At 37.5% G+C, this 18,068-nt stretch overlaps 1 protein-coding gene across 1 annotated transcript in view; it reads left to right on the forward strand.

Annotated features, from left to right (window-relative positions):
* The window catches only part of PCCA (propionyl-CoA carboxylase subunit alpha), a 435,698-nt gene that overhangs the window by 184,504 nt on the left and 233,126 nt on the right, over positions 1 to 18,068 (forward strand). The gene's annotated exons all lie outside the window — the stretch shown is intronic.

Here is an 18,068-nt window from a genome sequence, read left to right on the forward strand (position 1 = left end):
TGTTGGGTTTGCAAATCTGTGTTTTCATCTTGGTTTTGGCTGATTCCTTCCTATATTCTTACCCTGTAATGTTTTTAAGAAGACCTCCCGCATCTCCCATTCCCACCAATTGTTTTCTAGTCCCCAGTAAGCCCAAGTTCCAAGCTGATGGCTTTAGAGATACATTATGCCTATAGATTAAATAAGTTTGTGTCCTGACTTTCAACACCCCCCAAAAGCAGTGAGCAGGTGGTGGAATGACAGTCTGTGCATCACTGCTACCTCACTTTTCCTTTCCATATTTCATGCATACGCACTTGATTGACACATCCAGAACCTCATGCAGTCACATGGAAACCTCAGCTGTAAGGGAGTCTGGGAATAGGGTTTTTAACCGTCTGTATTCTGCAGTGTAAGAGTATACCCTAGAAGTAGTTTGGAGGGAAAGTTGACTGCCAGCCCACCATTTTCACATGAATATAATCACCACAATTTTAATCTATAAGTTTTGTGTAAAAAGTTAAAAACATTGCTGTATTTTCATTGTAAGGTATAACTATCAAATAATGGGGCTGATTTTCATTAAGTGTGGCAGAAGCGATCTATCTAAATGCATTTTGAGACCAATATTGTAAATACTTGTAGCATTTTTATAGATAGTAGCTCAGTAGTTGTTGCTCAAAACTCATACTTCCTTTGAAATCACCTTTGTAGCCTATATTTTATTTTGTGACTATCTTTAGAAGTGACAGAATTTTTCTTTTGAAGATTAATTTGATTTTGATTAAAATATATCTTTATAACTAAGTATATCTAATTAGATAATTAGCTGGGAAATCATGTTTTTGGTTAAAGTGAAGACTTTATTTTGTCATAATGAGAATAACAGCTTATAATTTGATTTTGAAGACAATTTGAGATGACTGCAAAATATTTGTTTTCTTTTCCAGACCCAAGGGATACAAGATTTTTTAATTGAGGTAGTTATCAGTATTTATGGAATTAACAAATGGGCAGTTTGTTACTGTGTTCTTATGTTATCTTTTTTTCCCATTTGTTTCTGGCTCATTTATCTCAGGTTATAAGTTTGTTCAAGTTTGTGCCATGGTCATTTCTGTTATAAGACCCTTTGGTTGAATTTTTTTTTTTAAACGGAGTCTCACTCTATCAGCAGGCTGGGGTGCAGTGGTGTGATCTCAGCTTGCAAACCTTCGCCTCCCAGGTTCAAGTGATTCTCCTGCTTCAGCCTCCTGAGTAGTTGGGAGTACAGGTGTTTGCCACCACACCCAGCTAATTTTTGTATTTTTAGTAGAGACGGGGTTTCACCATGTTGGCCAGGATGGTCTCGATCTTCTGACCTCATGATCTGCCCCCCCCGTCCGCCCCGGCCTTCCAAAGTGCTGGTATTACAGGCGTCAGTCTCCGTGCCCATCTTGAAGTTGATATTTTTATCAAATAATTCTATGCAGTTGGTCAAGGCTATCTAAGTACCTATGCTTTGTATATTGGATAGCTTGCTAGGAAATTATGTTCTATACCCTCTACTTTATTTCATAATGGCCCCAGCACGCACGAGTATTGTTGCTGGCAATTCATATATGCCAGAGAGAAGCCATAAAGTGCTTCCTTTAGGTGAAAAGGTGAAAGTTCTAGGCTTAATAAGGAAAGAAAAGAGTCATGTGCTGAGGTTGCTAAGATCAGCGGTAAGGATGAATCTTCTATCGGTGGCATTGTGAAGAAGGAAAAGAATTTGGTGCTACTTTTGCTGTCAAAAGTCAAACTTCAAAAGTTATGGCCACAGTGCGTGGTAAGTGCTTAGTTAAGATGGAAAAGACATTAAAATGTGTGTGTAAGACATGAATAGAAAAGTGTTCTAATTGACAGCAATCATATTCTATACTATCCACAGTTTCAGGCATTTGCTGGGGACCTAGGGACATGTCCCCCAAGGATAAGGGAGACTACTATGTATGTAATTTGCTGGGATAATTTTAGTTTCTTATTTTATTGAATGGTAATACTCAGAACTTATAATACTTCATGTGAAAAAATCTAGTGGTTCATAAGAGTCTACAATGGAAAAGTTACTCTGCATACCACACTTTTATCACAGCCATTTATTTTTCCTCTGTCTTTTTTAATGTATTAATTTGTTTTTTTAATGTATTAATTTGGGAATATTCCATGCCTAATTTAAAGCATTATCTTTTTCATTTTAATGACTTTTAATACCGAGTCATAGGGATGTAACAGTCATATAATTTCACCAGATCTCTATTGATAATTTTCCCAGTATTTTGCTATCCCAAATAATGCAATTATGAGTGACCTTTTATATCCACTTTGCACGTGCAGAAGAAGAATTGCTGGGAATATATGTGCTTTTATAAATTAGCTAAGTTTTATCAGTTTACCTCTTAAAGGAGAGCTTGTTTCTTCTCTCCCTGGCCAAAAGTGTTTTTTGCCTTTTGATCTTTGTATGATAGTGAAAAATGGTATATTGTTTTCATTATTTATCATGATAAAGTTGAATTTTTCTTTATAGATTCATTTATATTTCCTTTTCTGGGAATTGACTGTTAGGTCGTTTGCCCTTTGGGTTTTCTTATTGATGTGTAGGTGTTTGTTTATTTTCGGGGGACATTAGCCCTTTGTGGTATTGTCAGAAAGGAGTGGCTTTGTGAATATTTTCATAGGTCTACAGAGCAGGTGCTTTCTGAGCAAAGACCCTGGCAGTTGGATTAAGGGGTAGCAACCCTAAAGGCAGAGCCCTTGAAGCCATTTGTTGACAGCCCAGGCTGGTAAAATAGAGAACTTCCCCTTCTCTGCCCCTCCCCAGAGAGCTGTGCTGCCTCTCCACATCACCCTCTCACCCCCCTCTCCCCACCACCGAAAGTTGAGGAGGGGCAGATATGCCAGCAACTCTTCTACAAGCTCTGAGTTTGATAGTCTGAGCTTTCCTTTCTTTCTTTTTTTTAAAAATTATTTTATTTATATATATTTATTTATTTATTTATTTTTAAAATATTTTTTTATTATTATACTTTAAGTTCTAGGGTACATGTGCATAACATGCAGGTTTGTTACATATGTATACTTGTGCCATGTTGCTGTGCTGCACCCATCAACTCGTCAGCACCCATCAACTCGTCATTTACATCAGGTATAACTCCCAATGCAATCCCTCCCCCCTCTCCCCTCCCCCCTCCTCATGATAGGCCCCGGTGTGTGATGTTCCCCTTCCCGAGTCCAAGTGATCTCACTATTCAATTCCCACCTATGAGTGAGAACATGCAGTGTTTGGTTTTCTGTTCTTGCGATAGTTTGCTGAGAATGATGGTTTCCAGCTGTATCCATGTCCCTACAAAGGACACAAACTCATCCTTTTTTATGGCTGCATAGTATTCCATGGTGTATATATGCCACATTTTCTTAATCCAGTCTGTCACTGATGAGCTTTCCTTTCTAGAGGTGCATACTCCTCTGCATGTGTGGGAGAAGCAGGCCATTAACTACGCTGCCCCATGGGGAAGTGGGGTATGAGGAATGGGCCTAAGATGTTCTGTGAGTAAACAACTGCACTGATCTATGATGCAGCAAAAAGCTTTTTTTTTTTTAAAATATGATTTTCTTTTTAATTCTCAGCAAGGCAAGGTTGTTCTATAAAAGGGTGTGCCCTTACAGATGGAGCAATGGTGAGCACACACTTAGACAAGGGAGGGGAAGGGGTTCTTATCCCTGATGCACATGGCCCCTGCTGCTGCATCGTTCCCCTGTTGGCTAGGGTTAGACCACACAGGCTAAACTAATTCTGATTGGCTAATTTAAAGAGATAAATTGGATAAGGTGGAGGATAGTTAAGGGAGGAGAAACCTTTTTTTTTTGTGTGTGTGTGTGTGTGTGTGTGTCCTGGCAGGGTAACAAATACATGTATGAAAACATAACAGATACGATTTTTAGGTATTTTTCCTTATCTATTGCCTTTTTAACTTTGTATATATTTTTTCTTCTTATATAGAAAGTTTTTATTGGTATGCAGTTTAATTTTTAAATCTTTTCTTTTGTGATTTCTGGCGTGACATACTTAAGCTTTCTGTGCTCTATGAGAAATCAAACTGTTTTCTTTCATGTTTTCTTCAAATATTTAATCTTCCATGGTGAAATCTTCATTTGGAATTCATTTTATTTTATTTTCCAATGACTACCTGATTGTTCCAACAATTATTGAATAATCAGTCTTTTCTGTAATAATTAGAAGTGCTATCTACATTACATACTGAAATCGCAGATGTATGCAGACCTATTACTTCACTCTTCTTTTTTAAATTTTTCTGCTTATTCATCTCCTAGCACCACACTGGTTTAGGTATTATAGCTATATATTATAGAACAGTATCTAGTAGAACTATTCCTTTCTCATGACTTTTATTTTTCCATGTGAAAAATTAGCCTATAGATTAGCTTATTATATTTATATTTAACAGAAGAAAAAGAAATTAGAATGACGGAATTGCTGGACTATCAAGATAAATGTTTATCACTTTCCACAGATATGTTAATTCCTAAAATATGTTCTTTTTTTCCTTTCCAGTGACATGGAACTAAAATATGTTCTTAATAAGAAAAGTGATTATGAAAAACATTTATATATTTTTCATCATTTTTCTTCATATTTCAACCTGAAAGAGTATATTGTTTCTTTTTTACAAACGTAATGGAAATTGGCATGCTTATATTTAATCCTGCTATCTTCCTAACTCTTAATGTTTGCTTGTTTTATTATTAGTTCTATGTGATTGTAGCATTTCCTTTCTTTTCTGTAGGCATGGTTCTCCTAGAGCTTTCATCTTACTTGTGTATTTTATCTCTTTATGGTCACTGTCAGCATCTCACCATAGCTTCATGATTAATGAGTTCTTTATTTTGATTCATTTTATATAAAGTTAGGGTTTTTTTAATCAAAAATTTATTTTTTAGAGATACCTGTGGGTACTGTATTTGAATTCTTAAATGGGTAATAAGGTTACCCTTATATTTGAAATTAGAACTCAGATGCAAACCATTTGATACTGGTATCCTTCATGATTGTAGGACTTCAAACATCTTTCTGTGGTAGACCTTCAGAATTTTATGAGGGAGTATCATCTATTAAAATTTAAGATTATCAATTGTTTTATTCAATTCCTCTATATATCTTTTCTTCTTTTTCTTTCCCTTTAAAAGTTGAATCTGTTTAAGAAAGAGATAGGTGGAGTTTTCATCATAATTTTAAAAGCTAACTTTGTTAGAGCATTTTGGGTTTATAGAAAATATAAGTACAGAGAGTTCCCATATGCCCCTCCCTCACCCCACACCATTTCTCTACTCAGTGTCTCATGGTAGTGTGGTGCGTTTGTTACAACTGATGAGCCAATATTGATGCATTGTGGGTTTTTTGTTTGTTTGTTTGTTTTTAGAGATGGGGGTCTTGGTGCCACCCAGGCTGGAGTGCAGTGGTGAGATCCCAGCTCACTGCAGCCTTGGACTCCTGGGCTCAGGTGATCCTGCCACCCCAGCCTCCCAGGTAGCTGGGACTACAGGTACACGTCACCACGCCTGGCTAATTTTTGTATTTTTTTGTAGAGACGAGGTTTCACTATGTGGCCAGGCTGGTCTCGAACTCTTGGGGCCTCTGTCTCCTAAAGTGCTGGGATTATAGCCCTGTGCCAGAGCACCTGGTGATACATTGTTTTTAACTAAAGTCTGTAGTTTACACTGAGGTTGCTCTTTGTGTTACACAGTCTGTGAGTTTGGACAAATGTATCTGCCATTATGGTATCATAAGAATAGGTTCATTGCCCCAAAAATCTTTGTATCCAAGACATCTTTGCATTTTTTTCCTTCTTTCCTTCTTTGGTTCTTTCCGTCTCTCTTCTTTCCTTTTCTTTCCTTTTTCCCTTCTTTTCTTTCCCTTCCTTCTTCCTCCCTTTGTGTGTCTGTCTCACTTTCTTTTCCTCATTGTAATTTTCACACATACAGAAGTACTTCAGAATAGCAACAGTAGTAGAATAGAGCCCCAGGAATCTTCAACCGGCTTCCTATTTACTTCCCAGTGTTGTTTCAGGTATGCCTTCTTTTTCTCAGTTGTTCTTCTCTTGGCTGGGGTATTTTAACACAGATATCAGACATCATGTAATTTCACGTTATACTGAAGTATGTCTTTAAGTTTTGTCTGCATTCCTAATGCATATTTTTACATATTTGTGTGCAGCGTCATTTGATGTATGTGAGTTTATGGCTCTTGTATATGAATTATGTGCCTTTTTTTCTTTCCTGAATGTTCATCTTGTTTAAATTTTTTTTTTTTTTTTTTTTTTTTTGAGAGGGAGTCTCCATCTGTCGCCCAGGCTGGAGTGCAGTGGTGTGATTTCGGCTCACTGCAAGCTCCGCCTCCTGGGCCGACGCCATTCTCCTGCCTCAGCCTCCTGAGTAGCTGGGGCCACAGGCGCCCGCCTCCGCTCCCGGCTAATTTTTTGTATTTTTAGTAGAGACGGGGTTTCACCGTGTTAGCCAGGATGGTCTCGATCTCCTGACCTTGTGATCCACCCGCCTCAGCCTCCCAAAGTGCTGGGATTACAGACGTGAGCCACTGCGCCCGGCTTGTTTAAATATTTAATCTCAAATCCTACTCTGATTCATATCATATTGTATCTCCTCCTTTTTTTTCTGGTCCTTTATTTTAAAGCCTTCTTTATTAGTTGTTTTGTTTTTTTAGTTTAGAAAAAATTGTGTGTGCGTATGTATTTGTATACAGCAGGTCTCAACATATTTCCCAGGCTGGTCTGGAACTCTTGGGCTCAAGGGGTCCTCCTGTCTTGGCCTCTGAAAGTGCTGGGATTACAGGAGTGAGCTGCTGGCACCCAGCCTGAAAAAATTTTCTAAGAACCTAATCCAACATTTTCTTTTAGTGTGAAAATTTACTTCTTCCCATTTTAAATACTTGATTTTATTTATTTTATCTTATATTTTAAATGTTTTTTTCTTGTCTTCTATTTTGTTTTTCCTTTTCTGTTTGTTGCTGAAATAATTGTTAATTATCCCTTTTGTTTCCCATTGATAATTTGGAAATTCTATTGTCCTTTAAAATTTTTTTATTGTTCTATTCAGACAGACGTTTTCTCTATCATTCGTAAAGATGATGTAACTAGTTCCCTCGACTTTCCAACACTGAAGATTTGCTAAGATAATTTAATACTTCTGAGCTATTTTTGACTTTCTTTTGTAGTTTATCTCTTGTGTTTCCAAAGACCTTTTTTAACTCCTATGTATACAGCTCAGACACATCTTTCATTATTTGCTGTGTCTTCATCTTTCTTTTTTGAGATTTCTGCCCTAGTTCATTTGTTTATGTAGCGCATATTTTTCGTGAAATTTCTTCAGTAGAATTTGCGGAATATACACTCTGAAATGTCACATCCTCAACTATGTTTCTTTAGCCCTGAAAGGGGAATACTGTTTTGATTGAGTGCAGGATTCTTGATCAAGATTGGGTTTCGGTTCTTGGCTTTCAGGAGTATGTGAATTTCAGCTGTGTTCTAGCTTCTAGTATTATATCTGGTGTCATTCTCATTTCTTTCCCATTAGAGATAATGTAGTCTTGCTGTCTGAAAGTTTGCCCAATTTTTTTTTTTTTTTTAATTTCTCTCTCTCTCTCTCTCTCTTTTTCTCATCCTGTCACCCAGGCTGGAGTGCAGTGGCATGAACTTGGCTCCCTGCAGCTTTGACCTCCTGTGCTCAAGCAGTCCTCCTGGCTCGGCATCCCAAGTAGCTGGGACCATAGGTGCATGCTGCTACGCTTGGCTAATTTTTGAATTTTTTTGTAGAGACGAGGTCTCACTTTGTTGCCCAGCCTGGTCTCAAACTCCTGGTCTCAAGTGATCCTCCAGCTTGGCCTCCCAAAGTGCTGGGATTACAGGCATGAGCCGTTGTGCCTGGCTCTAATTTTCTTTTAATCATTGGAATTCAGGGACTTTTTTTCCAACCAGGATATGCCTTGGTGTGTGTTTGTATACGCTAACCCTGCCTTTTAGTCCATGCCCTTTTTCAGTGTTCAGGTTTAAGTATTGCTTCATTTCAGAGGAAGTTTCTTCTGTTATTTAACTATTTCTTTCCCTCAGCAATTTTCTTCTCCTTGTGAAACTTTTAGTTTTTGCAATTTAAGTCTACTGGATATATTTCTCTTATGATAACTGTCATTTTGTATTTATGCTGTGTCTCTTGACATTATTTCTTTATTGATCTTCCAGGTTACTAATTCAGGTTGCAGCAGTGATTATCCTCTCCTTGAAGTAACTGACTAAATTGTGCAATTGGGAAATCCCATTGTTTTAGCTCAGAAATTCTAATTGTGCATTACAGTTAGCTCTCCTTACCTACTAGTTCTGCATCTGTGGATTCAATTAACTGTGGCTTAAAAATTTAAAAATAAAATAAAAATATCAATTCAGCAATTTAAAAATGCCAGTAAAAACACAATATAGCACAGCAACAGCTTATATAGCATTTACATTGTATTACTATAAGTAATCTAGAGATGATTTAAAGTATATGGGAAGGGCTGGGTGCTGTGGCTCATGCCTGTAATCTCAGAACTTTTGGAGGTTGAAGCAGGAGGATTGTTTGAGCCCAGGGGATCAGTGCTGTGATGAGCCATGATCATGCCACTGCACTGAGCTGGGGCGACAGATCAAGACCCATTTCTTAAAAAAAAGAAAAGTGTACGGGTCTTTTGATATGCGTAGGTTAGATGCAAATACCATGTTATTTTCTATCAGAGACCTGGGCATCTGTAGAGTTTGGTATTCACAGGGGTCCTGGGACCAATCCCCTGGGGAGATGGAAGGAGGACACGGGGTGTGTGTGCACATGCACATATGTGCATTGCTACTCCTTAAGTTTTTAAGTGCCTTTACTGCTTTTTTGGTAAAGTTGTATTTTCCCTGTTCTTCAGCAGCTGTGTTTCACTTGGCCTGTGTAATCAGTATTCTGAATGTTTTTTTCTTTCTCGTGGTAGTAATCCCCCTGCTGTGGTTTTGCTGTGGTTGTTTGGGGGTTATCAGTACTGAGTTCTGCTTCTTGAAATATTCTAAGTGACAGCAGCCCTTCAAATGGTTGAAGACACAACCGTATCTCCTCCAGAGGCCTGGAAGAGCATATGTCTCCTAGCGTTCTCATCTCAAGGACAGAATTGAGCTAATTTTTATTGACTAGTTGGATTCCTGGGCAAAGAGACCATGGACCCATCTGGAGCCTTTATTGACTTTTCCCCCAAGGTCCATGACTCTTTGCAGGCCAGTCTATGTCCTTGATGTGTTCCTTTCACATTCTTCCCCTAGAGTTCTCTGAAGCTAGTCTCCAGTTTTCATTCAGCCAGAGAGGGAGAAGAGCCTGTTCCCAGTTCTTGGCTCTCATCTTCTCCCTCGATCTTGGTGCTTCCCGTGTCCTCAGCTGCTTGGTAACTCTGGGGAGATAGACAGCATGGAGTTTGGAGTGGAGAGATGGGAGCCAGGCTGGTTTTGACAGGATCCCAAAGCAGGAATAGCTAACCTGGGTTATCTGGATCTCTCACGAGCTTTAGGGAAGTCTGTAAACCCTATGAAGTCAGATACATAGTTTTTTATGGAGACATTCAGTGAGATTCAAAATTGTAAAATGTTTTAGAACAACTGTAACTGACTAATGGAGAACTCATTTAATCATTGTTTTTCTTAATTGCAAACATCTACTATTTTCACTCAGAGCAAGTAAATTCTAGTTCTCTTCCTACTTAGCTGTATGACCATAGGCAAGTTCCTTAACTTCTGTATGTTTTGATTTCCTCATTAGCAAAATGACATTAATTGTAGCATTTGCTGTATAGGATTGTCAGCATTAAATGAGTTAATATAGTTTAAATATTCAAATTAGTACCTGGTTTATACTGAGCACACATTCTTTCTGCTGTGAGTATCTTATCCATAACATTTGCATGCTGTTTGTTATATATTGGTTGACATTTTTATTCTTACTGTTGTCATTATTATTAACATTATTGCTATTGCTATTGTCGTTAATATAAAGCCTGTCTGACATCTGAAAAGATGGCAGACTTAGCCACATATTAAATAATAACTGTCTCTCATTCTTTTGTCAGTTAACTGCAAAATTACTGTTACATGTGAACAAACATATTTGAAATATTAACTGCTTTTAAAGAGACCTCCTTTTTGTTAAAGGGTGTTTGTGTAAGAAGAGTCTGGGAGGAAAAATGGAAACTGAAATCTTTTCTTCCAAAAATGAAGCTGATAGAGAAAAGTATTTACTACATGGCTTAGGCCTTTGTGTTAAGATTAATATTAGGACCCTTAATAATACACATTTCCCAATTCATATGTGTGTGTGTGTGTGTATGTGTGTGTGTGTGTGTAATTAATTTCCAGATGCTAGGTTTTTTTAGATTTAAATTTTTTGGAAAAGCAACCTCTGTATAGTCTACAAAGGCTATAGAAGTTAGAAAATTCCCAAATAGAAAGGAATAAAATCTTAATAAGTAATTAAAACCCCAAACATGGTCAGTCGGCTGTCCATATCTTTGAGAACAGACGGGTAAACTGTCCCACTTTTGTTAGCCTTAGTCAGTTGCTTATATTGATTGGTGCAGTGGAGGAGGAATCTCCTCTTACCATGGAAGGAAAGCTACAGTGCAATTGTTGAAATTCTATGAAGGCCATACACTCTAATCTCATCAGGGAGAATTCTGCATCACAGGGAACCTTTATATTCCAGAAGGATTTCAGAAACTTTTTTTGCAACTTGATTTTGCCCTTTGGTGTTGCATTTGTTTAAAAATTAAGAACTATTGCACCCTAAATTCTGGTTTATAACAATTGACTATAATTGAAAAAATACCATATTCTAATTTCAGAGTAGTTTTGGATTAAAAAAAAATATTTCTAGACTTGCCAGATGAAAAGATTTTGGTCTTTTATGGAGTTGGAGTGTTTGGTAGAAAGAATGAGGAGAAATTATTGGGAAAAGGATTTCTAACTAATTGTCAAATTTCATTCGTGTCAGAAGGGACATTTTGGATGTGAGCAAATGTTGACCTTTTTGATTATATTTAAAGTGATAGAGGCCAGGGCTCTCAGGCTGTTTAGAGTAGGCCAGAGTTGGGATGTTTTGGCATATTTTGTGCTGGGAAACTGAGAATGGAAGGTATGATGTGTTATACTCTTCCTTATTGTTTACTAAACCTTAGTAGAAAGTTGAAGGAAAGAAGTTCTTGGTGTACAGATATGTATAGGTAAGCCTTTCAGGCACTTACAATTGGGATTTTGTTTTAAAGCATATTGTAAATGATCTTGCTGTCTGAGTTCTAGACTCTTGATCTATGTTTAACTTTTTAAAACTGGTCTTTGTATTAGTTTGCTAGGGCTGCCATAACAAAGTATCATACACTGGGGTGGCTGAAACAACAAAAATGTGTTTTCTCACAGTTCTGGAGGCTGGAAGTCCAAAATCCAGGGGCCAACAGGGTCGGTTTCTTTTGGAGGCTGTTCTCATTGCTTGTGGGTGGCCATCCTCTCCCTGTGTCTTCATGTGGCCTCTCCTCTGTGCCTTGTGTTGTCTGGGTCCTGATCTTCTCTTCTTACGAGGATACCAGTCATGCTGGATTAGGACCCACTCTAATGATCTCATTTTAACCTAATCACCTCTTTAAAGACCATGCCTCCAAATGTGGTCAACTCTGAGGTAGTGGGTCTAGGACTTCAACATAGGAATTTTGGGGCAGGGGGGACACAGTTTAGCCAATAACAATTTCCTTATCGTTTCTTCATGTGATTATTATTCTTGGGGTCATCAGGGGAGCCCTATAATAGAATCTGTTCAGTTTTTATGGTCACTCTTGAATATAACCATTATTTCCAAGGTGAGTTTATAGGAGTGATGTGTTGGGGCCTATTTCCCAACATGCTTTTTATCCTTGAGTGCTGTGGATCAAAATCTAATAACTTTAGATCTTTATTTTGAAATCCTGTATTCTCAGGAGGTAGAGCTTCAGAATTTTAGTAGGTACATGCTAGATTCCGTTCTGTGAACAGAAAGAGCAGAATCTTTCTGAACAGACAGAGCAGAACCAAAAATAATGGCATTGACCATCCTTTCAGGCTGGAATAGCAACAAACTACAAAGACAGAGGCCTATTATGCCAAACACTTATGAAACTGAATTTTATGTAATGGGACAGTTTCCTCATATTTCAATGGGTAATCACACTAAACTACTTTGCTAAGTTGAATCCAGCAAGTTCTGCTTACAAAAGATAGCTTTCAAAAAAAAAGTCTTTGTAATATCTGTCAGTTTAGATGGGATATATTGAATAAAAATGTCACTTAAAATTTTGTTAATTTAAAAGAACATTATTTTGATAACAAAAAATTTCACCATTCTCTCACCACACCGTATCTTGAGAGCAATCTCCTATGCCTTCTCTATTAAATGACAGTGATGTATTGAAGAAGTTTGTGCATGTGTGGAAGGATTTTGTACATTTCAAAGTGCCACACTGATGTTGCTTATACTTATCTATGGTGGGCCTTACACTTTTAGGGGCAGTTTCTGCTTTGACTAAGCAGCTGGGCCACTACTTACCAGCTACCAAACAGTTCTAACTGCAAATATCCCACTGTTGAAGGAATTTTTAATACTTCTCATCAGCCTCCTCCTCACAGTGGCCAAGTTAATACACAGTGCATCCTTCTGACTTCTTTTTACATGTTGTGACTTTTCTCCTTTTCCCTTAAAACTAACTTTCCTCAGTTTTAATTTTTCATTTCAAGTCAACTCAAGTATATAATTAAAATTTCCTTGAATCTTGCTCCCCTTCAGGATGACTTGCCTGTTACTCATTTACTGATCCTGAAAGTGTTAGGAATTATTAGGTAAACATCACAGTAAAATATTTAAAAGTTTAGGTCAGAGGAAACATATCGCACAAACTATCTGCTATTGTATAACTATTTTTATTTAACATAGTGGGAGGATTCTGACAAGAATGTTGATGAAGTCAGATGTCTTTATTTTTAATGATGTTTGGTGATATGAAAAACAAGTCTTTCTAGGGACACTATTTTTATTTCTAGTAACTTTTTTATTTTTTATTTTTTTGGGGCAGGGTCTCAGTCCCATCTCCCAGACTGGAGTGCAGTGGTTCGATTTTGCCTCACTGCAGCCTCGACTTCCCAGGCTCAGGTGATTCTCCCACCTCAGCCTCCCAATTAGCTGGGACTACAGGCTTGCGTCACCATGCCTGGCTGAAGTTTTTTGTATTTTTTTTTTTAATGAAGACAAGGTTTTGCCGTGTTACCCATTCTGCTGTCAAACTCCTAGGCTCAAAATATCCACCTGGGTTGTCCTCCCAGAGTTCTGGGATTATAGGGGTGAGCCACCATACCCTGCTATATTTTTCTTAACTTTAAATTTTGAAATGAGTTCAGACTCACAGAAAAGTTGTAAAAATATTACAGGTAATTTCTGAATACACTTTGCTCATATTTACCATATTTGCTTTATCTTTCTATCTGTATCTGTATTTACTGGAAACATTTCAGAGTAAGTTGCAGGCCTGGTGCCCCTTTACTCCTAAATATGTCTGTACTTCCTAAAAACAAGAACATTTTCTTGTGTAACTATAGCACCATTATCAAAATCAAGATTTGAACATTAACGTATTACTGTTGTCCAATTTAGGGACTATATTCAAATTTCCCCAGTTGCCTCATTAATGCCTTTTGTGGTAAAAGAAAAAAAGAAATCTGGCTCAGCATCCTGCATTGCATTTAGTTGTTATATCTCTTTCTTCTCTCTCAATCTGGAATAATCCTTAGTCTTTTGGTCAGTTGTGATCTTAACATTTTTTAAGAGCATAAAGCATTTATCTTATAAAATGTCACTCATTTTAGGTTTGTCTCTTTTCTTGTGTACTAGATTCAGTCTTTGCATTCTGGGCAGGAATACTGCAGAACTGACACTGTCCGTCTGTGAGCACCATGTTGGTAGCATGAAGTGTCTCTTTATCCCGTTATTGGTGGTGTTGGCTTGGTTAAGGAGGTGTCTCTGGCATTTCTACACTGTAGACTTTCTATTTTTCCATTTGTCCTTGATAAAGTATCTTATAGGGAGATACTTTGAGACTCTGTAAATAGCCCAGCATAGTTTCACTCACTAGCTTTAGCATACTTCCTAGTTTGTATTTAATGAGGAATAGGCTAAAGATGACAATGGCAGTATCAGAGTTTGTTGTTATAATTTTTAGAATCATGACGTAGGTAACAGCACAGTGCCAAGGAGATTTAGTTTTCCTAAGCTTATTCTGCTACCGAAATGAGATACATTAAGCACTCAGAGATGAAGCACAACCTAATTTACCTCACAGTTGCATTTGACAAGCTTAGTTATATTTTGGGAAATAAATTTGAAGCAACAGATGAGCAAGAGGGAGTGGTAAGAGGTTTGGACACAATGCTAATAGTGACAGCTTGATGGTGATTAAGAAGACAAAACTAAATTAAAATAGCAAGTAGATCTATAAAAAGCCAGCCGATTGTTACCATCTAGCGTAGGTGTATGGAACTAGACATGTTTATTCTAGTACATGAGGATGATAATGGCATGGGATATTATGAGGCATGATTATGTCCTATAATGTGGCATTTGATAATTTTTTGTATGTGTTTGAACAAAAGATTCATGGTGAGCTATCGATGTAACCGATACAAATGAATTTATCAACAACTGTTAGACTCTGCAGTGTGGCACTCCCTTGAGAAATTTGTCTTTGAGGACTCAGGTATTATGACTTGGTAGGGCTTACTCCTTTTTTGTGAATGGGATTTTTTTTTTTTTTTTTTTTTTTTTTGCGTGGGGGTTCGGGCTTACTGTTGCTCACTAAATCCCAAGATTTATATATTCACATGCTAATATGTTAACAATGCAAAACAGTGCTCTCTGGTGGATCCCTGATTTGTGTGCTTTTTAGAATGAGCGCATTGCTGTCGGGTAGGAAAAACATATGAAACCAGGTTCTAAAATATTTGTGTGTTGAGGATGGAGTAACAATAAGGAAATTCCATCTTGTATTTTGAATGTTTTTAAGGCCTTGTTTCCAAAAGCGTGTTCCATGGACTTGGCAACTCATAAAGGTGCTTTGCAAAAGGAGGAGGAAGTGCTGCACAAGGCCCTTCTCTAGGAGAGTCACAGGACATATGGGCATGCTAATGACAAGAGTCTTTCCTAAACAATCTGTTGAACTGAGATTAACCCGGTGTTTCCCAAATGGAAGTGACACAGAAACCTTTTCCCCCCACATAATAGCCCTCACAACAGATGCTTATTAGCATCAGACTTCTGTAGTTACATTTTTCTTCTAAGTGGGACAAGATGAACTTGTTGGTTTACCACACTCTAATTTTTGACTTTTTTGTTTTTTTATTTTTATAACCTTTTGGTCAAGTTAACCATCTTTTCCCTCCCTTCCTTCAGTCCGTCCTTCTGTCTGTCCTTCTGCCCTTCCTTCCATCCGTTCTGCTGTCCCTCCCTCCCTCCCTCCCTCCCTCCCTCCCTCCCTTCCTTCCTTCCTTCCTTCCTTCCTTCCTTCCTTCCTTCCTTCCTTCCTTCCTTCCTTCCGTCCTTTTGTTCCTTCATATAACCCTGTTCTATCACTTAAGTATTGAGCTTAACTTATAGAGAGAAACCGTTGCTAAGCATTTGGGAATAGAGGGATATTTGTGATTATTTAAGCAATGTTGTACTTATAAGATTTCTGGTAATAACACAATCTAAAGGAAAGGTTTCATATCCTGTGGAGTAGCTTTGGAATCCTATGTATTTAGAAGGATTTCTTTCGAAAATGTTTAAAATTTTAAGTTTTACTTTAAAGAAGTTGATTTCTTTTACCTGGAAAATTCAAGCAAGTTAGACTATTTTGTGGACTTATGCAGTACTTGTCAAAAGGTAAATGTTTTTTAAAATTTCTGTTAGTAAGGATTTTACCTTTAGCAGCTTGTTATTTTAGTTATCTGCTTAGTTGCTTCTAATTTGAATTACTTGTAGCTCCCTAATTTAGACTGTAAAATGTTATGGATCTGTTATATGACTTAAGTTTAGAACACAGTGGGTCTACTTTTGGATCACATTCAAAGTGGATCTGATGTACCTATTTTCCTACACAGTTATAGATCCATCTTCAAATTTGGATCTTGAAACCTTGATAGTAATATACTTTTAAAAAGATATGTATACATAATTGTATAGCCATTGCATATACTTTTATGCATACATTTCTTTCATATATATTTCTGTCAGGAAGATCAGGAAGATAACGTCATCTCTGCAGTGAGATAAGTTCCAGCTCCATCTCGACCACTTACTATAGGTGTGAATCTGTATTTGTTGTTCATTCATTCAATATATATTTATTTGCCTTGTATATGGTATATGCTTATATGGGCACTGGTCATAGAAAGAGGAAACTGAATGGTTCACTTAACTCTTAAAATTGTCTTTTTGTCTATCAGGGATGTGTGAATAGTATTGATGTAAAGCACTTGGCACATAGTAGGTTCACCTCTTTTTTTTCTTTTCTTTTTTTTTTTTTTTTGAGATGGAGTATCGCTCTGTCACCCAGACTGAAGTGCAGTGGTGCAATCTCGGCTCACTGCAACCTCCTCCCGTGTTCCAGCAATTCTCGTGCCTCTGCCTCCTGAGTAGCTGGGACTACAGGCGTGTGCCACCACACCTGGCTAAATTTTTTTATTTTTGGTAGAGACGGGGTTTCGTCATGTTGACCAGGCTGGTCTCAAACTCCTGACCTCAAGTGATTCTCCCGTCTTGGCCTCCCAAAGTGCTGGGATGACAGGCATGAAGCACCACACCCATCCAGGTTCACCTCTTGAGTAGAGTGCTGAGATGCTTTCTCACATGAAATTGGTTTCTAGTAATAATAGAGGGTTTCTTTTTTTTTTGCTAGTTACTTTCTTATTATATTTATCTTATAGAGTCTTGGTTCTTACAAAATCATAATTTGTTTTCAAAGGTACATATTTTAAACTACCTAATAAGATCTTTATTTAGTGTCACATTTATTTTACGAAGGGTAGATGCTTATTTTAGTGATGATTTGTCATTAAAATTATGTCAAAATGTCTTAAAATGTTGTTGAAACTGTAAACAAACTCATAACACACACAAAGCTAATTATGGATGCCATCTGTTTATTTTTACAAAGCTTTTTTTTTAAGACTATGGCATTGTCTGCTTATAATAAGCTTCAAGATTATTATAATGACTAAGTCCTGTCCTTCAATTAGTGTAGTTGAAGATGGGAAGATAATTCGTTTGTTCACTGACCTTTTCCTGTGTCAGAGTGTATGAAGTATGACATGTCATGATAAAGAAACTATTGTGAAGTGCATTTAGAAGATACTTAGTTTTTATGAGAAAAAAATGACATCAAAGCAGCAGATGCGGCCAAAGTTTTGTTTAAATTCTTAGAACTTATTCAAGGTTTTAGATGAAAGGTAGATAATTCACTCTTTCCCAGTGACTTAAGTGGAATTAAATTCTTAATTATTAACTTAAATTCTTAAATTCTTAACTCAAGGTTAAGAATTTCTAAGTGATCCACCAAGTTTTTGTTGACATGTATCCTTGTTTGTGTATCTATAAGTCAGCACATGTTTTTGTACATACATATCTCCTGTGTTAGTGCAGAAGGCCAGGTACTTGCATGACAGCATCAGCCCAAGTAGTTATCAGCAATTTGCTGAGAGGGCAGAGCGATCACACTGGCTCCGTTTTGCAATTGTGCCTGCTAAGCATTACCCAAGTCAGTGTGGAGGGAAAGCAACCTGAAGGATCCATCTGCTCCCTTCTGCTACGCTGCCTTGATGCAAGATTACACTAATCTGGCTGCTTGTCAGGACGGGTTAGTGAAAGCATGCAAGTGGGTGAGACTCAGGGTGGACTAACGCTTTGGAAAATCATAAGCTGCCCCTCTGGATGCCATGTTAAGT

This window comes from Chlorocebus sabaeus, chromosome 3, assembly GCF_047675955.1.
Source record: "Chlorocebus sabaeus isolate Y175 chromosome 3, mChlSab1.0.hap1, whole genome shotgun sequence".
Lineage (NCBI taxonomy): Eukaryota > Metazoa > Chordata > Mammalia > Primates > Cercopithecidae > Chlorocebus > Chlorocebus sabaeus.